Source organism: Saccopteryx leptura, chromosome 2 (genome assembly GCF_036850995.1).
Source record: "Saccopteryx leptura isolate mSacLep1 chromosome 2, mSacLep1_pri_phased_curated, whole genome shotgun sequence".
NCBI classification, from domain to species: Eukaryota; Metazoa; Chordata; class Mammalia; order Chiroptera; family Emballonuridae; genus Saccopteryx; species Saccopteryx leptura.
Genome location: NC_089504.1, coordinates 370,490,977 through 370,518,373, shown reverse-complemented (window position 1 = coordinate 370,518,373; position 27,397 = coordinate 370,490,977).

Below are 27,397 nucleotides of genomic sequence, written 5' to 3'. Positions count from 1 at the left end.
CTTTTGTGGTTTCTTCCATAGATATTGAGAGTCAGCCATCAGTATGTTTTTATCCTTTTGGAGAAAATGATTTTTTCTTACAAATACATTTCAGTTTTATAAGATTTATTTTTTTATTCTGTTCTTTTAAGTGAGGGACTCTGGTAGTGGATTTCTATACAACTTTTTGGAGTGTGATCCACTAGTCTTATTTATTTATTTATTTATTTATTCACTCAGTCATTCATTTTTAGAGAGAGAAAAGAGAGAAAGAGGAAGAGAGCAAAAGAGAGGGGAAGAGCAGGAAGCATCAACTCCCATATGTGTCCCAACCAGGCAAACCCAGGATTTCAAACTGGCGACCTCAGCATTCAAGGTCAAAGCTTTTATCCACTGCACCACCACAGGCCAAACTCCACTAGTCTTCTTAAATCTGAAGATCTATATCTTATTAACTATGGGGAATTTTTTTTTATTTTCTCTTTATATATTGCTGTTTTCCATTTTTTTTATTATTATTTTCTAACACTTAAGCATCTTATTATCCATGTCTCAGCTTCTCTTTCACACATTCCATTGTTTTTTTAATCTGTACTATATTTTGAATTGTTTATTTGTCTCCACATTACAGTTCAATAAGTGAACACATCTATCATTTAGCCAGGTCAGCAAATTTTTTATTTCAATAATCATATTTCTTCTTACTAGTTATTATACTTTGTTCTTTATCAAGAATGCTATTTTAATAGTCTATTCTTCTTTAGGATATATTAATAGCCTTTTTATCTCTGTGAATATATTCACTTTATTTTATAACTATTATACCAGTATTATGTGAAATGTTAAAAGGTCTTCTAGAAGAAGGAGAGAAGGAGGAGAGGAAGGAAAGAAAAAAGACCAACAATATGAACAATATAATGGCAATAAATATATATCAACAATTGTATTTAAAAAACAAAATGAATGAACAAGCAAAACAGAGAAGCCTCATAGATACAGAGAACATTTCAATGCTTGCTAGTTGGGAGGGGAATTGAAAGAATGAGTGAAAGAGGTGAAAGAATTAAAAAGTACAAACTGACAGAGAGGATCCAAGATGGCAGTGGAGTAGGTGGATGATACACCCACATCCTCTCAGGGCTAAACAAGAGTTACAACTAAATTTATAAATAATCATCCTGAAAAACCAACTCCACACTAAATGAAGAGGAGTCTTATAACCAAGAATTCACAGAAAAACCCACATCAAGACTGGCAGGAAGTGTGGAGACCCAAAAAGGGCTTACCCTGCTCTCACGAGCTGTGGCTGAGGTTCAGGAAGTATAGCTCAGCTTGAGGGGAATTCTTCCTAAGAAGAAAGGGGCCTAAACCCCAAGCCAGTCTGCCCAGCTCAGAGCACCAGAGCCAGAAAGAGATGCCCACAAAGCATTTGACTGTGAAAAGTAGCAAAGTTTCTGTCAGCTAGAAAGAGATGGGAGTCTACAGTGACTCAGAAACCCTCTTAAAGTACCAATGCAAAAAATCTTGTTCAGTCACTTACCCTGGGCTCTGGCAGAGGGAGGACTAAGCTAACGAGAGTCATGTGAGGGAAGGTCTGCAGTTAGTGGCTCTAGGGAAAGACACGGGGGAACAGCTACCAAAATCCCTATGCTGGTCATTCCCCCCTACTGTACTTCTTTTCCTGTCGCATCAGCCTAGAGCAGTGGTTCTCAAAGTGTGTGCCAGGGTATACTGATGCACCCTAGAAGATTTCCAGGTGTGCCCTACGGTATTCCAGAGAAATATGTGCCTGTTGGGGACCAAAAAAACAACAGGGTTTTTGGAATTTAGATTTTTGTGGGACAGGGGTTTGGGGAATTGGCTGTAAGCTGACAGTCTGCCCAACCCCCCACCTCACTTGCCTGATTAGGTTGCAAAAAGCTGTTAACCTGTGGTGCTGGATTGTTTACACTAACCCCCCCCATGTTCCCCAGAAAGACTGGAGGCAAGTTTCTTCTATCCTTTGTTTGGTGTAAACTTAAGATGATATGTATGGTGGGGGTTTTTTGCACTCAACACAATTAAGAGTAAAAAGAGAGAAATTCTTCAATGTATTGATGAGGAAATGAGAATTTGCCTTTCAAATATATGCCCAAACATTGAAGAAATTGCTAGGACACATTAGGCTCATGTATCTCATAAACACAAGAATGAAAAAACTTAACACATTCGTGCCGTGACCTGCTGAATTTACTAAATCTTACTAAGAATGTATCTATATATATAAAAAGATAACTTTTGCCATCTTTTTATTTTTTAACCCCTCTTTTTATGAATTCTAAAAAATGTAACATAAAAATGTTTTTAATGTCATAATAAATTTAATTTTGTCATATTTATTTTGTTTAATTACCATAAAAGCATGCTTGGACTTTATATTTTTTCTTTAATATTTGACTTAATTATTATAATGTATTTCTCAGAAATTTGTATATAGTACACCTACAATTATTTTTAGGATTTTAAATGTGCCCTGACTTCAAAAAGTTTTAAAATCACTGGCCTACAGGAAAGAAATTTGCCCCGCCCTGCAGAGATTGGATCCTGCTGAGGAGTCAGTTTTCTTGGCCAGCAAGTAGAGCTTGAACAGACTCAGGGAGTGACAATGACTCAGTTGTCTGGCTCTGAGTTACCTAAAGAAGTCTTCTCTGAATATTTTGTTCATTATATTGCAGGCAACAGAAATCAACTATTTGTTGAGAGTTTTTAAAACAGAAAGTGCAGTTTTAGTGTCACATCCAGATCAGGATTTTATGATTAATGATCTTTCTGCAATAAAAATAGTTTATATTTGAAAATGCATTTTTATGCTTTTCTGAGTCCTAGTAAAATAAAAACAGTGGTGGGTCTAGTGGTCATTCTGTTTTGGGGTTTGCTCTTGTTTTCCGTTTGGTTTGAATTTTTAAATCTATGAAATGAAAGAATAAAAATATGTTTTCCTAATCTAATCTCTCTGTTAAATGTGGTCAGTTTAGCCTGGATGGTGGAAAGAATCCCTCTCTAGAGCTACAGGGACTCAGAATTCACAGAAATACTTACTGCTGAGATATGAGATTGAATGGAACCAAGACAGAGCCAAATTCAAAAAGGCAAAACTCAGTGGTAAATGTCAGGATAAGAAAACAGATATCAGAAGTTTAGGAAAACAGAAAATGCTTCCATTTGAAATTAAGTTGGCCAAGTAAATCAAATTATGTTATCTGGGGCTGGTTTATAGATGTCAAACCTACTAGAATGTGTGGAAGGGTCATACAGATTCAGAAGGACAGAAGTAGGGGCAGGTACTAATGATTGTCAAGGTTTTAAACAACACATGGCTTCACTTTTATTCTTAAATTTTTAAAAAATAAAGAATTTTTTTGACTGCTCCATGCAAAAGAATAAATCTGGAGCATTATTTTAGAACATACACAAATATAACTCAAAATAGATTCAAGATTTGAATGTAAGGTCTGAAATTATAAAACTCCTAGAAGAACTCATTAGTGGTAAACCTCCTGACATTGGTCTTGGCAATGAGTTTTTGAATTTGACTCCAAAAGCAAAAATAACAAAAGCAAACATAAATAACTAGTACTATATAAAACAAAAAAGCTTCTGAAGAGCAAAGAAAATCATCAACAAAATCACCACCACCACCAACAACCTTCTAGATGAGATAAAATATTTGCAAACCATATTTCTGGTAAGGGGTTAATATCCAAAATATATTAAAAAATCTTACAACTCAATAGCAAAAACACAAATGATTTGAATAAAAAATGGGCAGAAGATCTGAGTTGACATTTTCCAAAGAAGACATACAAATGGACAACAGGTACATGGAAAGATGCCAAGAATCACTAATGATCAGGGAAATGCAAATTAAAACTACCATGAGCGCCTGACCTGTGGTGGCGCCGTGGATAAAGTGTTGACCTGGAAATGCTGAGGTCACCGGTTCGAAACCCTGGGCTTGCTTGGTCAAGGCACATATGGGAGTTGATGCTTCCAGCTCCTCCCCCCCTTCTGTCTCTCCTCTGTCTCTCCCTCTCCTCTCTAAAATGAATAAAAAAAAATAAAAAAATAAAAAAAACTACCATGAGCTATCACCTCACATCTGTTAGTGATGACTAGCATAAATATATCCATATATACATATATTTATATTTGAGCATGTAAAGAAAAGGGAAATTTTGTGCAGTTTTGGGGAATATAAGTAGTTTTCATCATTATATATAGAAAACAGTATGGATGTTTCTCAGAATGTTAAAAATAAAAGTACTATATAATCCAGCAGATTCTGGGTGTTTATCTGAATAAATAATTACACTAACTTGAGAGAAGATACCTGCTCTTCCATGTTCACTGCAGCATTATTTACCATGCAGACAGAAACATCATCGGTGTCCACTGATGTGTGAATAAAGAGAATGTGGTACATAGTATCAATATATACAATAGAAAATTACTCATGCATTAGGAATAATAAATATTGCCATTTGTGATAACATGAAAGGATTTTTTGGACATTGTACTAAGTGAAGTAAGTCAGAAGGACAGGTACCATATGATCTCACCTATATGTATAATCTAAAAAAAGAAAAGAAAAAGAAAATAAACTCATAGATACAGAAAACAGATTGGTGGTTGCCAGAGGGGTGGTGGTGGGAGGGTGTGAGTAATCAGTACAAAAGGTAGAGACCTCCTGCAATAAAATAAGTGTTATAGGGATAGAAAGTACAGCATAGTAAGTATAGTTAATAGCACTGTGCTGCATACTTAAAAATTGCTAAGAGAGTAGATATTAAAAGTCCTCATCCCAAGAAAAAAATATAACTATATTTAGTGATGGATGTTAATTAACTAGACTTATTGTGGTGATCATTTTGCAATATATACAAATATCAAATCATTATGTTGTACACCGGAAACTAATATAATGTTATATGTCAATTATACCTCAGTTAAAATGGTTTATGAAAAGAAAACTTTATCAAAAGGAGGCTAGCCTGACCAGGCGGTGGCACAGTGGATAGAGCATCGGACTGGGATGCAGAAGGACCCAGGTTCAAGACCCCGAGGTCGCCAGCTTGAGCACAGGCTCATCTGGCTTGAGCAAAAAAAAGCCCACCAGCTTGAGCCCAAGGTCACTGGCTCCAGCAGGGGGTTACTTCGTCTGCTGAAGGCCCACAGTCAAGGCACATATGAGAAAGCAATCAATGAATAACTAAGAAGTCGCAACGCACAATGAAAAACTGATGATTGATGCTTCTCATCTCTCTCCATTCCTGTCTGTCTGTCCCTGTCTATCTCTGCCTCTGTAAAAAAAAAAAAAAAAAGGAGGCTAAATTGAATAGTTATGTAATTCAAATGAAATGCTGTTGGAATGGTTACTCAGTATTGCAAAAGGTAGACAAAATCCTGGAGAGTCTCCTTCCTTCATGTCGACATCTCTGTTTTATAGAGTACTCAAGAGGTGAGCAAAATACTACATTAAAGTATTACAACTTCTAAAATACTAAAACTGTAGAAAATATTAAAACCTTTATTTTTATTTATTCATATGGCATTCTTTCTAAATAATTCCTATTTTGTGTAAGTTTTATAGTTCATATAATTTTTAACTCAGTGGTAAATATATTTATTCATTTATTCTTTCTTCTGCTCAACAATATTGAGTACCATCCAGTTGTCAAACAGCATTTTACTATTTTAGCCCTGAATGTGACTGATTCCATGGGTGCTGGATGGGTGAGAAAGAAAATAAACTAATGAACATGTAAATATTCAACGTGTAATGATAATTGATATACAGAACAAAAATTTACAGACACAATAAATCTTACAAACAACGCAGTGCAATGGGGCTGGAGCCTGACTGCAGGGGCGGGGGCTGCCTTGGGAATGAGGTCTGGTAAGGCCTTGAACGTGTGGCATTTGGACCTGGATGAGGGATGATGTGAAGGAGGGCCTCTGGCAGAGATCCAGGCAGAGAGCACGGGGAGTGCACAGGCTTGAGGCAGGACCAGCTTCGACATTTGTCTCAGTACAGTAAAGAGTGGTGAATGTCAGAAGAAAGGGTTAGGGTGGCAGACAGAAACCAGGCCCACTAAGCCTCAGTAAAGATTTGATTTTAATATGACTGAAGAGAGGCCGTTAGAAGGATATTAACCCATGATCTGGTTTACAATTTAAAAAGATTGTTCTGGCTCCTATATGAGCACGAGTCTGCAAAGAAAAAGAATAAAGAGATCAGGAAGCAGGTAGGCTATGGCAGAGTGTTGGCAAGAGATGGTGTTTGGCTTGCACCAAGAATAGTAATATTCTCCTCAACTCAGTATGTGTTCCAGACATGTCTTAGGAAGAAAGCAGGATCCAGGATCTGAAATACTGATGTTGGAAGCAGGGTTCTCTCCTTATTGATATCTGTGTCGCTGGAGAAGTCACTTTACTTCTTAGAGATTTACTTTCTAAAGTGAAAATAATATTTACCTAATAGGATTGAATATATTAAGACTGATTATGTCTATAAAAATACACATATGTAGCTATAACTATTTGCTGAATCAAATAATATTACTATTTTTATGGTCAGAATAGTTGAATATCAGCAGTTGCATACAGTTTAATCTAAATATATTTAAAATATAAACTATTATCCACATTAAAATTCAGGCAAAACAAATGAGGTATAAAAGTTCTGTTGTTATCATCAAATTATGCCTGTACTTCTCTGTTAATAATAAGTGTATTTAGTATTTTTGGTTGAGCATTTATTAAGTGCCAGACACTGAAACTCACAATTTCAGTCTCCTAAACTTATCAGAAGTAATCACCCATTTTACATTACAAAAGAGAAAACTGAAGAACCAAGTTGTAAAGCAACATACCAAAGATCATCATTTAAAAATGGTCAAGTCAGAATCTTAAACCTAAGTAATTTCACATCCATCCCACATTATTGCCCCCTCAGCAAGTTTAATTAGAAGGACAAAGAAGAATTGTTTTAAGTTGTCTACAGTCTGAGTTGGCAGTGAATCCTCCATCCAGTTTCCTGCTGCTTTTTTATGAATGGTGAGCCTGGAATAGAATTTAACCCCAGTCATCTCCCTTCTGCCTCTATTGCTATATAAAACGGCATCACTGACCATCTATCCCCACCCCTCCTGTCAGCACAGCAGAATAATTTTGGTATTCTTTACACAAATGTAAAAAGTAATTTTGGTTGCTTAACAACAAGTGAATGGCTGGTCCGTTTTAAAATTTTATTTGAAAATGTACCCTGAGTCTAGGCTGTGATGAACTCAAGTGATGCATACGTCCAGGGAGGCAGGAGGTGTTGGGACAAGAATGAGCATCACTTGCTCTAGAAATGTGAATAACAAGCTTAGTGAGAATGATGTGTATAAGAACACCATAAAGAGAGGCTCGGTGAAGGCCCAAAGCTCCCATTGCTTTAGGAGACTATAATTCACAAGTTCAATAACAAAGGCCACAAGACCATAGCTAAAAATAAAGGAGGAAAAGTAAAGTTCTCTAAGGAAAATTAACTCAAGTTCAATGATGTAGGGGTGTTGGGGAGGTGGAGAGTAAAGGAGGAGGAATTTACCTTTTCCTATTTCTTGGTAACCTGAAATCTTTAGTGTAACAGGAGACTGTGAATAGCAAACATTTGTATTTCACAGCACCCTTCCTGATTGGTACTGAATACAATTATACAGACTAAATTGAGACTAATTCTGCCATCTCTAGTCTAAACCAACTCAAAATCAATGGTCCATTGCAAATCCTCCCATGGGTAAAAGCGAAGGCATGAGAGACTAGGATTGCAAAGTAGGTCATGGATGGCTGTGCTCCCAAGCCTGCTCCTCCATCCATCAAGCTGATAGGCACAAATAAATAAATAGCAGAAGGAACAGCTCTGTGAATGGTCCCTGATTACAGCAGACAGCATTGCTGAGAAAGGAAATGAGGTCTGAATAGAGAAGAGATTACAGTTTGTCTACCAGATGCACTACAGGGATTTGCATGTTCTGTGTTCACTTTCTCAGGATTTCTTTACCTCAGCAAATAGAATAAGTCCATTGATGAGATCGCCACCCTCCTCTATCCTTTCCCACAGGTGATTTTCAAATGTATTGTATGTAAAAAAAAAACAACCCAGGGTTTTTGTCTAAATGCAGATTTCCGGCCTCAGGCTCAGAGGTTCTGACTGAGTCAATTGGGGATGAAGCCTAGAAATCGGTATTTATTTTTGTTTATTTTCCAGCTATTTTGGTGTAGGTGATTTGTACAGCACACTTTTAGAAACACCACTGAGGGTAATATGTGTATATGTGTGTACATATATAAAATTTGTCTGCTTTGTGTTCAGGAGGCAGTGACTGTTCCGTAGTTAACATAAAAATATCATCTAAAAAGCTTACCTCAGGTTTCCTACCCTCAACACTATCTCCAAGATGGAGACAGGAATGACTATGTCAATCAAAAATGATAAAGTTACATTATCAAAGGTAATTTTTTTCTTGTTTAAGTATTTGGAATTTTTCCCAGTTTATTGAGAAATAATTGATATATATCACTGTATTAGGCATATAGCTCAAGTTATATATTGGGAAATGATTGTCCTAATGGGTTTAGTTAACAACCATTATCTCATGTAAGTACAATAAAAAGAAAATTTTAAAAATTCTCCATATGATGAGAATTCTTAGGATCTATGCTTTAAATAACTTTCCTATAATTCATACAGCAGTGTTAAGTATAATTATCATGTTGTACATAACATTTCTAGTACTTACTTATGACAGGAAATTTGGGAGTTTTTTGACCACGTTCCTCAAATTTTTCCTCCCCTGGATTTTTTAAATGTCATTCACAACTAAACATTCATAATTCCCTGTAAATAATTTCTGTTTAGCCAATTTCTGAATATTAATTGGTAATACAATTGTTAACAGTCATATTTAATATGATTTTATCATAATAATGCTCAAAAAATTAGGGGATCAAGGAACGTGCAGATAATCCAGTACTTTCAGCCTTTCATATAGTGTATTTTCACCAATGAAATAAGAGTTGGTTTTGCACCTCATTTGCATAATTAACAACTTTTTTTGACTTGTCATCTGCTTTTCTGATGTTCTTGTTTAATAAAAAAAATCAAATGCTTCTTTTTATATCACTTCATATTCATTTTGAAATATCCCCTAATTTTTGAGAGCATTATATTTTTATATAGTTTGTCAGCATGATAAAGTGAAAATCTGTGTTTAGTATTCATTCTCTGTTTATTTTTAAAAGTAATTAATCATCTACCACAAAAATACTTTTATTTTTTTATTTATTATATTTTCTTAAGTGAGAAGTAGGGAGGCAGAGAGACAGACACCTGCATATGCCTGATTGGGATCCACCCAGCAAGCCCTCTCAGGGGCAATGTTCTGCCCATCTTGGGCCATTTCTCTGTAGCAACCAGAGCCATTTTAGCACCTGAGACAAGGCCATAGTGCCATCCTCAGCATCAGGGACAACTTGCTCCAGTGGAGCCTTGACTTCGGGAGGAGAGGTAGAGAGAGGTAGAGAGAAGGGAAAGGGGGAAGAGTGGAGATGCAGATGGGCTCTTCTCCTGTGTGCCCAGACTAGAATCGAACCCAGGACTTCTACACACCAGGCCAACGCTCTACCAATGAGCCAACCAGCCAGAGCCTTTTATTTTTAACTTAGAAATACTTTTAATTAAAATGATTTCTCATTTGCAACTTTAAAAAATATGAACACAAAGAAAATTAAGAATGAAAACTGAAAGTTTTGACAACTCAAGTCAGGATCACTAATGTCCTGTGTTTTGATGTAAATCAACGCATGAAGGGAAAGCTAGGTGAGTGGTGGCCATAAAATAGGTTGGTAAACACAATAATCCCACTGTCTTCTTAGGAAATTCTGGTAAATTATTATTTTTTTGTTTGAAGATTTAGGAAAGACAATATTGTTTGAAATCACACAATATATATTATTTTTGAAAATTCACCAGTGCCCTTCAATATGATGCTGGCTTTCTTTTTCTCCTTTTTATGTACAGTTTCCATCACACAAACAGTGTCCATAAATATAATATGTATAGTTATTTTTTGAAATTCACTAATTATGCCTAAGTGGAGGAGATGCATTTTGAATCTAAAAAATAATTTTAAATATGATTATCTTACCTTCTATTATATTCTGGGTCATAAAATAGTAGATACCAAGTACTAGCTCTGCAGGACATGATTAATAATATAGTTAAAATGTTTTATATTTGTATATTTATGTTTATAGACTCTATATTTTGAGGGTTCTCAAACTGCTTGATATGGCCTGACTGGTATTGGAGCAATGGATAGAACATTGACCTGGGATGTTGAGGACCCAGGTTCAAAACCCTGATGTTGCTGGCTTGAGAAAGGCTCAATCCAGCTTGCCCACAAGTTCACAAGCTTAAGTGTGAGGTCCTCAGCTTGAGAGAGGGACCATAGACAATCCCATGGTTACTGGCTTGAGCCCAAAAGTTGCTGGTTTGAAGCCCAAGGACACTGGCTTGAGCCCAAGGTCACTGGCTTGAGCAAGGGGTCACTAGTTCAGCTGGAGCCCCTCGTCAAGGCACATATGAAAAGCAATTGATGAACAACTAAAAAAAAGGGATGCAACTACGAGTTGATGTTTCTCATCTATCTCTCCTCCTGTCTGTCTGTCTGTTTGTCTGTCTCTCTCTCTCTGTGTCTCTTTCACTAAAAAACAAAACAAAACAAAAAACCCAAAAAAACCTACCTGATATGAAATGACAAAATCATGTCCACCTCCATCTTTTATCTGTAGTCTTTGTTCAAGAACCAAAAATACATATGCAGAACTAGACATAAAACAGCATTGGGAAAACTGGGGAACAGTCAGGAATAAACCAGAGAGACAAGCCTCATGGGCATCTGCGGGGCTGGAGTCGGTGTGGCATTTTCAGCTTGATCAAATTAGATTTAGGAAAGCAAGATTTCCAAAGATCTTGGTTCTAGATATTGGGAATTTCTTACACTTCCTATTATTGTATTGGGTACAAGTGGTAGAATGATAAATGACTTAGCAGAATGGAGACAGATAAAAACCAAGTGACTACACAAATACATACTAACAATAGCAATTTGATTTGCCCTATAGAATCCTGTATATTATCAAGTATTAAAGGCACCATTACCAAGGAAAGTGGAGGTGAGACAAAGTACAGGTGAAAAAAAGACTTAAAAATCTATAAAAGTACTTCAAAGCTCCTGAGTCTCTATCTTCAAACAGCAAAAGAGTGACAACTCCTTCTTAATCAACCATATAAGAGTTAGGATGTATTTACTTCAGAGTAATTTAGCCAGAATAACTTTGGGTCTAAAGACCACAAACACTGAAGAAGGAATGTGTTTAAAATGCCATTAAATTAAAATTGTACTATAAGTAGAGATCATTTCAGTCCACTTCCTCAACCAGCTGGAGAATACTAACCAAAAGGTAGGTACATTCTCCCTCCTTTGGCAAGAGAATCTTCATGTTATTTTATGGAAAACTGAAATATCTAAGAAATGAGCTATGGATACTGATATGTGGGAGTCTATCATTTAAAAAAAAAAAGTTGGACACACAATTACCAGTCTATAGTAGTGATCACAAATCCACAACACATGCTCCTATATTTTTTGTTTCCAATTTAAATTTTAGTGTCTCAATATTAAATACCCATCCATCTATTCATCCATCCACCCACCCACCCACCCACCAAGAGTAACTATTGATATTTTACACATGAGGAAATCAAGACTCAGATAGGTTAAGTCTGAGGTTAACTTGCAAGGTTGTACAACTACCAAGTGGATTTGAACGATATTTGAACTTAGAAATTCAGGTGCTGGGTTTCAGACTCTAAACTATTAAGTTGTATTTTGTCAGTAAATAGTTGTTGAATAAATGTCTATAGTCTACAATATATGACATATAGATATATTTTATGTGTAATAATTCAGCATACTTGTATATATTTACATTATACATATAATATCTATATAATATACATGGTTTATTTTATATTAAAGATGCTAGCATATCATATAATATAGTTAGCTAACAAAAGTTTCTAATGAGAAAAAAAGAGCAGGATAAGCAAATAGGTAAGTAAAATACATTTGAAGATAATGGAGATGAAACATGGAGCAGAGGAAACTTACAAAAAGTGCTTCTGTAATAATTCTTAGAGAGATAAAAGAATAAAGTATTTTACTTTAAAAAAAAGATAGAAAAAGAGAGAACAAAAAGAAATACAGAAAAGAGCATAAGAGCCAGATGAGATAGTGTGAAAAAGTGTAACTCATGTAATTTGAGAATCAAAATGAAAGAGAGTAAAAGATATAGGATGCAACATTTTAAAGTATTTTAAGAGATTCGGAACAAACTTTTTTGAATCTGATTTTTTAATATGTAAAGGAACAGATTCCAGAAGATCTATAAAGCCCCATAATCACAAGTAAAAAGAATATCACCTGTAGGCATATCATAGCAAAACTTCTGAAAACCAAAGAAAAAGAGAAAATCTTAAAAACTGCCAGAGGAATAGAATATATTTCCTTCAAAAGAGAAAGTATGAGATTGACAGTTTCTTTTTCAACAGAAATAAATAATAATGTGAAGAAAATGTAATGATATTATAAATGCTTAAAAAAATGTAATTCTCAACCTGGAATTCCATACCAGTGAAAATAAATTAAAAAAATAAAGACAAAATAAAGACTTTGTAGAACATTAAACTTAGAGAGTTTATCACTGGCATATATACAGAAAAATAAATTCTAGAAAGAAGTTTTTATGCAGAAGAAAAACTATTTCACATAAATAGCATTAATAAAAAAGGAAAAATAGTGAATATTTGGGTAAAACTAAATGGCTATGAACTGCTGAAACTATAAAAAAAAATGTCCTGTGAGGTTTAGCATATGTAAGAATTCAAATATTTATAAAAAATACATGAGAACATAGCATAACAATAAAAAATAGAAAAGTATTTTGCAATATGAATAGTAGGTAATACATATTAGATAAATTAATATGTAAAGTATAGGTTGTAATCATTGGAACAAAAACTATAAAAAATAAAAATGAGGTGAATAGGTTAATAAAAATTGGTTGATAATTTTAAAAAAGGCAATCATAGAGGGAAAAAATTGAAAAATATAAAGCAAATTATTCTTTTTTTTTTCTTTCTTTTTTTTCTGAAATTGGAAACGGGGAGACAGTCAGACAGACTCCCACATGCACCCGACCGAGATCCACCTGGCATGCCCACCAGGGGGCAATGCTCTTCCCATCTTGGGGCGTCGCTCTGCCACAATCAGAGCAATTCTAGCACCTGAGGCAGAGGCCACAGAGCCATCCTCAGCGCCCAGGCCATCTTTGCTCCAATGGAGCCTTGGCTGCGGGAGGGGAAGAGAGAGACAGAGAGGAAGGAGAGGGGGTGGGGTGGAGAAGCAGATGGGCGCTTCTCCTGTGTGCCCTGGCTGGGAATTGAACCTGGGACTCCTGCACGCCAGGCTCATGCTCTACCACTGAGCCCACCGGCCAGGGCCAAAACAAATTATTCTAATCCATGTTGTCTTAAATGGTAATAGATCATCATTTCTTTCTTTTTTTCTTTTTTTTTTTTTAGTACGTGTGCACAAGAAAGACAGAGAGCAAGAGATGGAAGAACAGACAGACAGGAAAGGGAGAAAGATGAGAAGCATCAACTCGAAGTTGCAGCACCTTAGTTCATTGATTGCTTTCTCCTATGTGCCCTGACCCAGGGGCAGAGGGGAGCTCCAGGTGAGACAGTGATGCCTTGGGCTTCAAGACAGCGACCTGTGGGCTCAAGTGAGCAACTATGGGGTTGTGTCTATGATCCCACGCTCAAGCCAGTGACCCCACTCTTAAACTGGTAAGCCCATGCTCAAGCCGGATGAGCCCTGCTCAAGCCTCAGCATCCCAAGTCGATGCTCTATCCACTGTGCCACCACCTGGTCAGGCATGTCATTATTTCTTAGGGTTGAGTAGTATTCCATTGTAAATATGTACCACATCTTCTTTATCCAATTCTCTATTGAAAAACACTTTGGTTGTTTCTATGCCTTGGCCACTACGAATAATGTGAGGAACATGGAGGTACAAGTGTCTTTATGTACCAATGCTTTAGATTTTGGGGGTAGATACCCAGTAGAGGGATTGCTGGGTCATATAGTAGTTCTATTCTTAATTTTTGGAGGAACCACCATATTTTCTTCCATAAAGGCTGTACTATTGTATATAGTTTGTATTACCACCAGCAGGGAATGAGGGTTCCTTTTCCTCCACAGCCTCTCCAACACTTCTTATTACCTGTCTTGTTGATAATAGCCAATTTAACAGGTGTGAGGCACTATCTCACTATAGTTTTGATTTGCATTTCTCTAATAGCTAGTGAGGATGGGCATCTTTTCATATATCTGTTAGACATTTTTATGTCTTCTTGGGAGAATTATCTGTTCAGGACCTCTCTCCATTTTTTAATTGGATTACTGTATTTGCTTGTTTGTTGCTGAGCTTTGTGATTTCTTTATATATTTTGGATATTAACCCCTTACTGGAGCTGTTGTTTGCAAATATCATCTTTCATTTAGTCAGCTGCCTATTTGTTTTGTTGTTAGTTTCTTTTGCTGTGCAGAAGCTTTTTCGTTTAATATAGTCATACTCATTTATTTTTGTTTTTACTTCCCTTGCCTTTGGGATAAAATTCATAAATTGTTCTCTACTGCCAAGGTCCATGAGTTTAATACCTATGTTTTTCTTCTATGTAATTTATTGTTTTAGATCTCCTATTTAGGTCTTTGAACCATTTTGAATTCATTTTTGTGCAAGGGGACAAACTGTACTCAAGCTTCATTCTTTTGCAAATGGCATTCTAATTTTCCCGCAGTATTTATTAAAGAGGCTTTCTTTTCTCCATTGTGAGTTCTGGCTCCTTTGTCAAAGATTATTTGTGTGTGTGTGTGTGTGTGTGTGTGTGTGTGTGTGTGTGTGTGTGTGAATTTATTTCTGGGCTTTCAATTCTGTTCCATTGGTCTGTATATATGTTTTTCTGCTAAAACCATGGTGTTTTAATTATTGTGGCTCCATAGTGTAATTTGAAGTCAGGTAATGTGATACCTCTGGCTTCATTCTATTTTTCAGCATTGCTTTGGCTATTTGGGCTTTTTATGGTTACATACAAACCTGGTGATATTTTGTTTTATTTATTTTAAAAATGACATTGGGATTCTGATGGGGATTGCATTAAATCTGTATATTGCTTTGGATAATATGGTCATTTTAACTATGTTCTTTCTTCCAAACCATAAACATGAAATATTTATTCCATTTTATTGAGTCTTTTTCAATTTCTTTCAATAATGTTTTGAAGTTCTCAATATATCAGCCCATACATCCTTTGTTAAGTTTATTCTTAGCTTGTTGCGGTCCAGCCATGACGAGTCTATTATGGGGTCTTCGAACGGGAAAAGGTATGGAATTAAAATAAATAATAGACAGGGACTTAAAGATATATACATACAGATAGGTTCAGGAGGATGCCACGGCAAACATTCTCTACTGTTCCTTAGCCATAACGAACCTGCTCCCAAAAACACATACACTTTTATTCATAGAAAATTTGTGATCCATCAGCAATTCAATTAAGTTTCCAAGACAACTTAAAGACAACCTCTACCATACCATCCATATCTACTTTACACTAATAAGAAACTAGCTTCCAGCCTCCTCTGGAGAACATGGGTGAGACAAATGAGAATCAGGTGTAGCTCTTTGTTAACTAGGCAAATGAGGTGGGGTTCGTGCTCAGCACCTCTGTCTAGATTGCAAAAATACTCTATTTATTTGGTCCCCAACACTAGGTATTTTAATTTTTTTAGTGCAACTGTAAAAATAATTGTTTTTTGAGTTAATTTTTTGAAGATTTATCATTGGTGTATAGAAAAGCTGTAGATTTTGTGTAATGATTTTATATCCTTCAACTTGACTGTATTGGTTTATTGTTTCTAATAGTTTTTTTAGTAGAGTCTTGGGGTTTTCTAGATACAAGATCATATCCTCTGCAAAATGTGATACCTTTACTTCTTCTTTGCTTACATTGATACTTTTTATTTATTTCTCTTGCCTGATCACTCTGGCTAAAACTTCTGGAATTGTGTTTAATAAGAGTGGAATGGTCAGCCTTGTGTTGTTTCTGATTTTAAAGAAAAAGCCTGCATTCTTTTTTTACCATTTAGTATGAGATTAGCTAATGGTTTGTGATATATGCCCTTTATTATGTTGAGGTACTTCATTCCTTCTATACCCATTTTACTGAGTGTTTTAAATATAAAAGGATATTGTATCTTATCAAATGCCTCTTTTGCATCTATTGATAGGATCATATGATTTTTGTTCTTTGTTATGTTGATTGATTTACTTATGTTGAACTATCCTTGTGCTCATGGAATGTATCCCATTTGGTTGTGATGTATTATTTTTTTAATGTGTTGTTGTATTCAGTTTGCTAGTATTTTGTTTAGGATTTTTGCACCTGTATTCATTAGAGAAACTGGTCTGTAGTTTTCTTTTTTTTTGTAGTCTTTGCCAGGTTTTGGTATCAGAGTTATTTCGGCCTCATAAAATGTTTTAGCGGGTGTTGCTTCTTCTATTTTTTGGAAGACTTTGAAAAGGATAGGTACCAAATTTTTGAATGTTTGTAGAATTCACTAGGGTAGCCATCTGGTCCTGGAATTTTATTTTGGGGTAGGTTTTTGATAGCTGTTTCTATTTCTTACCTGCTTATGTGTCTATTTGGTTTTTCACTTCTTTTTGATTCAGTCTAAGAAGATTGTATAGTTCTAAGAATTTATTAATTTCTTCTAGGTTGTTGAAGTTGGTGGCATATAATCTTTTATAGTATTCTACTATGATTTTTTGTATATCTATGATGTCTGTGGTAATTTCTCCTCTTTTATTTTGGATATTGTTTATATGAGTCCTTTCTCTTTTTTCCCTAGTGAGTACAGACAAGGGTTTGTCAATTTTATTGATCTTTTTAAAGAACCAGCTCTTTGTTGTATTATTTTTTTCTATAGTTTTTTTGTTCTCTATTTCATTTAATTCTTCTCTAATTTTTACTATATCCTTTCTTCTGCGGACTTTAGGTTGCCTTTTTTTTTCTTTTACTAGTTCTTTAAGATGTGATGTTAAGTTTTTACTTGGGATCTCTCTTGTTTCTTGATATAAGCCTGTAATGATATAAAGTTCCTTCTTCTTACTGTTTCTACTGCATACCAGAAGTTTTGATATATTGTGTTGTTATTCTCATTTATCTGTATATATCTTTTGATCTCTGCTTTTATTTCTTTTTTGACCAAGTCATTTTTAGAAGTATGTATAATTTTCACATTTTGGTGGGTTTCTTTACATCTTTTCTGCAGTTTCATTCTAATTTTAAAGCCTTATGGTCAGAGAATATGCTTGGTATAATTTCAATGTTTCTGAATTTGTTGATGTCAATTTTGTGGCCCAACATATGGTCTATTTTTGAGAATGTTCCATGTACACTGAAGAAAAATGTATACTCTTAAGTTCTGGGATAAGATGTCTTGTAAATGTCTATTATGTCCATTTGCTATAGTGTGTCATTTAAGGCCAATATTTCTTTATTGATTTTCTGTTTGGATTATCTATCTACAGCCATCAATGGTGTCTTGAGATATACACATAGATTGTGTTTCTGTCTGTTTCTATTTTTAGATCACTTAGTAGACATCTTATATATTTTGGTACTCTCTGATTTGGTGCATATATATTAAGAAGTGTTATGTCTTTTTGATACAATGTCTTCTTTATCATTATGAAATGTCCATCTTTGTCTCTTATTACCGGTATTGTCTTCAGGTCATTATTGTCAGGTATGAATATGGTTATACTTGCTTTTGGGGGAGTATTATTTGCTTGGAAAATCATTTTCCAATCTTTCACTTGAGTCTACTTTTGTCCTTGCAGCTTAGATGCGTCTCTTAGAGGCAGCATATGACTGGGTATTACTTTTTTATCTAAGCTGCTAATCTAAGCTTCTCTATTGGTGAGTTCAGTCCATTTACATTTAGGGTATTTATTGACACTTGAGAATTTTCTGTAGCCATTTTATGTTTTGTTTTCTGTTAGCCCTGTGTCTCATTTAGTTCTTCGCTTTTGTGTTACTGTCATTTGTTTTTGTTCAGTGGTATTCCATACTTCTTTCCACTGTTTCTTCCTTTTTTAAGTTGTGTTTCAGTAATGGCTTCTTCATGGGTGGTAACCATTAGGTTATTAAGAGACTAATTGTCATATGTACAAGAGTTCTTTGTCTTATGGGTGCTTCTGCACTCCGTCCTCCTTTGCTACTGCAGATGTTTATCTTCTCCCCTTTTAATGTTATTGTTGTCACAGACTTTCTTTGAATTGTGACCTTGGTGGAGCTTTCACTTGTAGTTTTTTATTTTATTTTTTTATTATTTTGTGAGACACAGAGAGATAGAGAGACAGACATACAGGAAAGGAGAGAGATAAGCATCAATTTTTTAATGCAGCACCTTAGTTGTTCATTGATTGCTTTCTCAATTAGTTGAAGTTTTGATTTGTTTTGTTCTTTGTATATGGTCAAATAACGCCATTGAGTATTTCCTACAGTGGGGGTTTTATGGTGATAAATTCCTTCAGCTTCTATATGTTTGCAAATTTTTTTATTTCTCTTTCATATTTAAAGGATAGTTTTTATAGATATTTGTAGAGTTTCTGCTGAGAAGTCTGATGATAACCTAATGGGCCTTCCTTTACATGATATGTTCTTTTTCTTTTTTTTTTTTATAATTTTATTTTTTTAATGGGGCGACATCAATAAATCAGGATACATATATTCAAAGATAACATGTCCAGGTTATCTTGTCGTTCAATTATGTTGCATACCCATCACCCAAAGTCACATTGTCCTCTGTCACCTTCTATCTAGTTTTCTTTGTGCCCCTCCCCCTCCCCCTTTTCCTCTCCCTCTCCCCCCTCCCCCCGTAACCACCACACTCTTATCAATGTCTCTTAGACTCACTTTTATGTCCCACCTACGTATGGAATAATGCAGTTCCTGTTTTTTTCTGATTTACTTATTTCACTTCGTATAATGTTATCAAGATCCCACCATTTTGCTGTAAATGATCCGATGTCATCATTTCTTATGGCTGAGTAATATTCCATAGTGTATATGTGTCACATCTTCTTTATCCAGTCATCTATTGATGGGCTTTTGGGTTGTTTCCATGTCCTGGCCACTGTAAACAATGCTGCATTGAACATGGGGCTGCATGTGTCTTTACGTATCAATGTTTCTGAGTTTTGGGGGTATATGCCCAGTAGAGGGATTGCTGGGTCATAAGGTAGTTCTATTTTCAGTTTTTTGAGGAACCATCATACTTTCTTCCATAATGGTTGTAGTACTTTACATTCCCACCAACAGTGGATGAGGGTTCCTTTTTCTCCACAGCCTCTCCAAAATTTGCTATTACCTGTCTTGTTAATAATAGCTAATCTAACAGGTGTGAGGTGGTATCTCATTGCAGTTTTAATTTGCATTTCTCTAATAACTAAAGAAGATGAACATCTTTTCATATATCTGTTGGCCATTTGTACTTCCTCCTGGGAGAAGTGTCTGTTCATATCCTCTTCCCATTTTTTTATTGGATTGTTTGTTTGTTTGTTGTTGAGTTTTATGAGTTCTTTGTATATTTTGGATATTAGGCCCTTTTCTGAGCTGTTGTGTGAAAAGATCATTTCCCATTTAGTTGGCTGTCTGTTTATTTTGTGATCAGTTTCTCTTGCTGAGCAAAAACTTCTTAGTCTTATGTAGTCCTATTCATTAATTTTTGCCTTCACTTCTCTTGCCTTTGGAGTCAAATTCACAAAATGCTCTTTAAAACCCAGGTCCATGAGTTGAGTACCTATGTCTTCTTCTATGTACTTAATTGTTTCAGGTCTTATGTTTAGATCTTTGATCCATTTTGAGTTAATTTTAGTACAGGGGGACAAACTGTAGTCCAGTTTCATTCTTTTGTGTGTGGCTTTCCAGTTTTCCCAGCACCATTTATTGAAGAGGCTTTCTTTTCTCCATTGTGTGTTGTTGGCCCCTTTATCAAAAATTATTTGACTATATATATGTGGTTTTATTTCTGGGTTTTCTAGTCTGTTCCATTGGTCTGAGTGTCTATTTTTCTGCCAATACCATGCTCTTTTGATTATCGTGGCCCTATAATATAGTTTGAAGTCAGGTATTGTAATGCCCCCAGCTTCATTCTTTTTCTTTAGGATTGCTTTGGCTATTTGGGGTTTTTTATAGTTCCATATAAATCTGATGAGTTTTTGCTCCATTTCTTTAAAAAATGTCATTGGAATTTTGATGGGAATTGCATTAAATTTGTATATTGCTTTGGGTAATATGGCCATCTTGAGTATATTTATTCTTCCTAACCAAGAACAAGGAATATTCTTCCATCTCATTATATCTTTTTCGATTTCCCTTAACAATGGTTTATAGTTTTCATTATATAAGTCCTTTACCTTCTTTGTTATGTTTATTTCTAGGTATTTTATTTTTTTGTTGCAATTGTGAAGGGGATTATTCTTTTGAGTTCATTCTCAAATGTTTTATTGTTGACATATAGAAAGGCTATTGACTTCTGTACGTTAATTTTGTATCCTGCGACCGTACTGTATTAGCTTATTGTTTCTAGTAGTCTTTTTGTGGATTCTTTGGGGTTTTCGATGTATAGGATCATATCATCTGCAAAAAGTGATACCTTTACTTCTTCTTTTCCGATATGGATGCCTTTTATTTCTTTGTCTTGTCTGATTGCTCTGGCTAGAACCTCTAGTACCACATTAAATAAGAGTGGAGAGAGTGGACAACCCTGTCTTGTTCCTGATTTACGGGGGAAAGCCTTCAGTTTAGTGCCATTTAATATGATGTTAGCTGATGGTTTATCATATATGGCCTTTATCATGTTGAGATATTTTCCTTCTATACCCATTTTGTTGAGAGTCTTAAACATAAAATTGTGTTGTATTTTATTGAAAGCCTTTTCTGCATCTATTGATAAGATCATGTGGTTTTTGTCCTTTGTTTTGTTGATATGGTGTATTATGTTAACTGTTTTACATATGTTGAACCATCCTTGAGATTCTGGGATGAATCCCACTTTTTTTAAATATGTTGTTGTATTCGATTTGCTAGTATTTTGTTTAGTATTTTAGCATCTGTATTCATTAGAGATATTGGTCTGTAGTTTTCTTTTCTTGTGCCATCCTTGCCTGGTTTTGGTATGAGGGTTATGTTGGCCTCATAAAATGTGTTTGGAAGTATTGCTTCTTCTTCAATTTTTTGAAAGATTTTCAGTAGAATAGGAACCAAGTCTTCTTTGAATGTTTGATAAAATTTTCTGGTATAGCCGTCTGGGCCTGGACTTTTATTTTTGGGGAAGTTTTTAATGGTTTTTTCTATTTCTTCTCTACTAATAGGTCTGTTTAGGCTTTCTGCTTCTTCTTGACTCAGTCTAGTAAGGTTGTATTGTTCTAGAACTTTATCCATTTCTTCTAGGTTGTTGAATTTAGTGGCATAAGGTTTTTCATAGTATTCTACAATAATTCTTTGTATATCTACAGTGTCCGTGGTGATTTCTCATCCTTCATTTTGGATTTTGTTTATATGAGTTCTTTCTCTTTTTTCCTTGGTAAGTCTTGCCAAGGGATTATCAATTTTGTTGATCTTTTCAAAGAACCAGCTCCTTGTTCTATTAATTTTTTCTATAGTTTTTCTGTTCTGTATTTCATTTATTTCTGCTCTGATTTTTATTATCTCCTTTCTCCGGCTGGTTTTGAGTTGTCTTTGTTTTTATTTTTCTAGTTCCTTAAGGTGTGAAGTTAAGTGGTTCACTTGGGCTCTCTCTTGTTTGTTCATATATGCCTGAAGTGATATAAACTTCCCTCTTATCACTGCTTTTGCTGCATCCCATAGATTCTGATATGTCGTACTGTCATTTTCATTTGTCTGTATATATCTTTTGATCTCTGCACTTATTTCTTCTTTGACCCATTCATTTTTTAAAGTAGGTTGTTTAGTTTCCACATTTTTGTGGGATTTTTTTCTTCTTTTTTGCAGTTGAATTCTAGTTTCAGGGCTTTATGATCAGAAAATATGCTTGGTACAACTTCGATTTTTCTGAATTTGCTGATGTTGTTTTTGTGGCCCAACATATGGTCAATTCTTGAGAATGATCCATGTACACTGGAGAAAAAAGTGTACTCAGTCACTTTGGGATGAAATGTCCTGTGGATGTCTATCATATCCAGGTGCTCTAGTGTTTTGTTTAAGGCCACTATATCTTTGTTGATTCTCTGTTTGTATGACTGATCTAGAGCCATCAGCGGTGTATTGAGGTCTCCAAGTATGATTGTATTTTTGTCAGTTTTTGTTTTAAGGTCAATAAGTAGCTGTCTTATATATTTTGTTGCTCCTTGGTTTGGTGCATATATATTAAGAATTGTTATGTCTTCTTGATTCAGTGTCCCCTTAGCCATTATGAAATGGCCATTTTTGTCTCTGAGTACTTTTGCTGTCTTGTAGTCAGCATTATCAGATATGAGTATTGCTGCGCCTGCTTTTTTTGGATGTTATTTGCTTGGAGTATTGTTTTCTATATTTTCACTTTGAATTTGTTTTTATCCTTGTTACTTAGATGAGTTTCTTGTAGGCAGCATACAGTTGGATTTTCTTTTTTAATCCATTCTGCTACTCTGTGCCTTTTAATTGATGAGTTTAATCCGTTTATATTTAGTGTAATTATTGACACTTGTGAGTTCCCTATTGCCATTTTATAGATTGCTTTCTGTTAGTTTTGTGTCTTGTGTGATCCTTCTCTTTCATTTTTCTATCTTTTGTTTTTATTTGGTTGTATTCCATACATCTTTCCTCTGTTGCTATCTTTTTTAAATCATGTGCTTCTGTGGTGATTTTTTCAATGGTGGTTACCTTTAAGTAATGAAAAGAGTTCCTACCCTGTTCATTGTTGTGCACTATTTTGTGAGTACTTTTGCACTCCATCGTCCTTTGCTACTGTTAATCTCCATCCTCTTCCCCCCCTCCTTTCTTTTTGATGTTGTCACAGTTAAAATTTGGTTTTATTGTGTTCTTCTTAAAGCTTTTACTTGTGGCTTTGTTTTTTTTTTGTTCTTTGTATCTGATTGGAGAACCCCCTTTAGTAATTCCTGAAGTGGGGGTTTTCTGATGATAAATTCTCTCATCTTATCTGTATCTGTGAATGTTTTTCTTTCTCCTTCATATTTGAAGGATAGCTTTGATGGGTATAGTATTCATGGCTGAAAGTTTCTCTCTTTCAGGACTTTAAATATTGGGGTCCACTCTCTTCTAGCTTGTAGAGTTTCTGCTGAGAAATCTGATGATAATCTAATGGGCCTTCCTTTATATGTTGTATTCTTCTTTTCCCTGGCTGCCTTGAGAATTTTTTCTTTGCCGTTGGTTTGTGCCAATTTTATTATGATGTGCCTTGGAGTAGGTTTGTTGGGGTTAAGAAAACTCGGAGTTCTGTTTGCTTCTTGAATTTGAGGCTTTAGTTCTTTCCACAGGCTTGGGAAGTTCTCATCTATTATTTGTTTGAGTATGTTCTCCATTCCATTTTCTCTCTCTTCTCCCTCTGATATACCTATTATTCTTATGTTATTTTTTTTGATGGAGTCACATAATTCCTGTAGGGCTATCTCATTTTTTTTATTATTTTTGAGTCTCTTTCTTCTTCTCTCTGTTGTGCCTCAAGTTGCTTGTCTTCTATTTCACTAATCCTACCTTCTATCTGGCCTGTTCTTTTAGCTAAGCTTGTTACCTCGTTTTTCAGCTCATGAATTGAGCTTTTCATCTCTGTTTGATTTGTTTTCATAGTTTCAATTTCCTTGGAAATATATTCTTTGTGTTCATTGAGTTGTTTTCTGAGCTCCCTAAATTGCCTTTATGTGTTTTCTTGTATATCTCTGAGTATTTCTAGGAATTCTATTTTAAATTCTCTGTCGTTTAACTCCAAGGTTTCCAATATATTAAATTTTTTCTCCATAGATTTTTCCTCATCTATCTATGTTACCTCTTTTTCTTTCGTATCCATGATATTCGATTTTCTCTTCATTAATGGCATCTGAGGGTGGTTTTGTTGATAGTATTAATGTGATTTAATAAAGAATAAAAAGTTAAAAAAATAAAAATCAAAAATCAAAGAGTTGTTTTTTTAAAAAATTAATAATTAAATAAAGAAAAATAAAATAAAAGAAAAATTTAAAAAATGGAAATTACTTCCCCCCTCCTTTTTTCTTCTCCTCTCCTCTCCTCTCCTCTCCCCTCTTTTTTTTAGAAAATCTTGTGGTGAACTGTGAATTATATTGTACTAAATAGAACAAACAATGCCTGTAATGGAGGGCCTGAATTGGGGAGAAGTAATAAAGGGGCAAAAAAAAGGGGGGGTCAAGAATAAAATGATTTGCTTTTAGGTGTTGATTGACTAAGAGTTATGATGAGAGCAATAAGAGGGAAACAGGAAAATGGGGGGACAAATTAAAAAGTTTCTATTGTATTTAGTGGAACAAGAACTATATAAAATGGAGCACCAGGGATGGGAGCACTGCTAGTGAGTTAAAAACGTGAAGTAAAAACCCCCCAATATGCCACAAACATAAGTTTGAGTCCCAGATAAGATAATTTGTTCATTATTGAGGTTTGAATGAGAGGAGACGTAAAGGAGAAAGGAAGAAACTAATATGGAGGGAGAAAAGAAAGAGAGAGAGAGAAAAAAAAGAGGGAACCACTAAAAGAAGAAAAAAGAAAAAAGAGGAGAGAGAGAGAGTGTTAAGGGTTTTGGAATGCAACCCTCATAGAGAGAAAGGAAGAGGAAAGAAAAGATAATGAGAGATGTAACACTTATGGGTAGTGTAGTTCAAGGAGAGGAGAGAGTAAGACCGGCAGAGAGTTAATCGGCCAAATTGGAGGAGGAAAAAAAGTATCAAGAATGAAGATAAGAGAAACAAACGAACAAATATAATAAAATGGGATAGGCTATAAAGTCTGTGGATTATTCTTGATTTTGAGAGGTTATCTTCTTGCTTTTTCTTTTCTCTCCCTCTTCCTGGTCAGTGACTCTGTACCCCGGGTTCTGCCCCTTTGGCACGCTCAGGTAGAAGTTTGCAGTTGATAAGTCTCTATGGCGATGTCATGTATTGTGCTTCAGTCTCGTTGGCAGTCAAGGCTCATTAGCATTTATAGGCTCCGACAGTGAGATAGTCCGTGTTCCTGGAGCCTCTCTCCTAGTCTTTCCTTCCTCAATTAGTAGCCTGATAATCCAGCTATGGGGTTGCTGCTGCCTCTGCCTGGATAGTAAGAGTCTCAAAGTGCTGGCAACTCCCCACTCTATTCCCACTCAGCACAGGGCTCTGGGTAAGGCTCAGTCAGTCAGAGCTACTAGCATAATCAGGCAGGGCTTCCGCCCACTCAAAGACCTCTGGCTCTGCCACTCTGTCCAGTAACATGTGCGGGCACCCACTCCTGGGGTGCTTGGAGGAAACTCTCACTCACTATATACACGTGCAGACCAGGATATCAGGCCAGCAGTCTCACCCTCTGAGTGAAATCCAGGCCACATGGAAAAGTTCCAGCATTGGAATTGGCTCTCACTCCCTCCCCGTGCGCGGCTTTTTCAGGGCACTGGGGCAGCCCGGAGATTCCGCACACAATGGCCCCTGACTCTGCCTCTCTGTGGGCAACACGAACGCCCACTGCTGAGGCACTCGGAGGAATCTCTCGCCCACTATTTGCGTGCGCTGACCCGGAGATTGGGGAAAATGGCTGCCCCGCTTGACTTTCTTTGTCTGGGTTTGGCGCGAGTTTTAGCTTGTATTGACTGGGTTGCCCCAGGCACAGTTTTTCCTCGGCTTGGATCTCCATGCCACTGCCTGGTTCGGCAGTTTGTGCCGCAGCCTGGATCTATTCACCCCCTTTGCCCGCCTTAGTTTCTATATTCTCAGTTCCCAGTGAAAGCAGCCCTGTTTAGGTTAGTGAGGAAGGCGGAGCATTTCTTACTCCCTATTTTCTTCGTGGTTTGATTATATATTTAGCCAATTTTTCGCTCAACCATACCTTCGGATGTATTGCAAAACATCTGGAGGCTCCAAGGATAGGTTTTTCTGTTTCTGGTTGAAGATCTTGTTGAGTTTTGGGGGAGATTTATCGGTATCACTTCCTACCGCGCCATTACTCTCGATTTGTCAAATTTTATTCTTTTAACTATGTTCTTCTGGGTGTTTTTTTTTCCTTTTTCTTCTTTAAACAGGTCCTTTAACATTTCTTGTAATCAGTTTCGTGGCAACAAATTCCTTTAGATTTTCCTTGTCTGAGAATCTCTTTATTACTACTTCAATTTTAAACGACAGCCTTACTGGATAAATTAGTCTTGGTTGTAGGTCCTTGCTATTCAATCTAAATATTTTATGTAAATCTCTTCTGGCCAGAAATGTTTCTGTTCAGAAATAAGTTGATAGTCTTATGGGAGCTCCCTCATAAGTAACTAACTGCTGCTTTTAAATTTTTCTGTCTTTAACCTTTGCATTTTAATTATAGTGTCTTGGTGTGGGCCTTTTTAGGTCCATTTTGTTTGGAACTCTCTGTCTTTCCTGCAATTGTGTGTCTTTTTCCTTCACCAAGTTAGGAAAATTTTTGTTCATTGCTTTTTAAAAAAAAATTATTATTCATTTTAGAGAGAGGAGGGAGGGAGAAAGAGAGAGAGTGAGAGAGATAATAAAGGAGAAGAGCAGGAAACATCAACTCCCATATGTGCTTTGACCAGGCAAGCCTAGGGTTTCAAACAGATGACCTGAATGTTATAGGTTGACTCTTTATCCACTGTGCCACCACAAGTCAGACTGTTTATTGTTTCTGTTGTTGTTTTTAAATAAATTCTCAATCTCCTGCTCTCTCTTCTCTTTTTTGTTACCTCTAAGATATGGATATTGTTACATTTCATGTTCCTTAAACTATCCTCATTCTTTAGTGTGTGTGTGTGTGTGTGTGTGTGTGTGTGTGTGTGTGCTACTCTAATTGGGGGTGTTTTCTACCTTGTCTTCCTAACTGCTTATTTGACCCTCCACTTCATCTATTCTGCTCTTTATTTCTTTTAGTGTGTTCTTGATGTCAGATAGTATATTCTTCATTTCTGACTGGTTCCTTTTTTATGGTTTC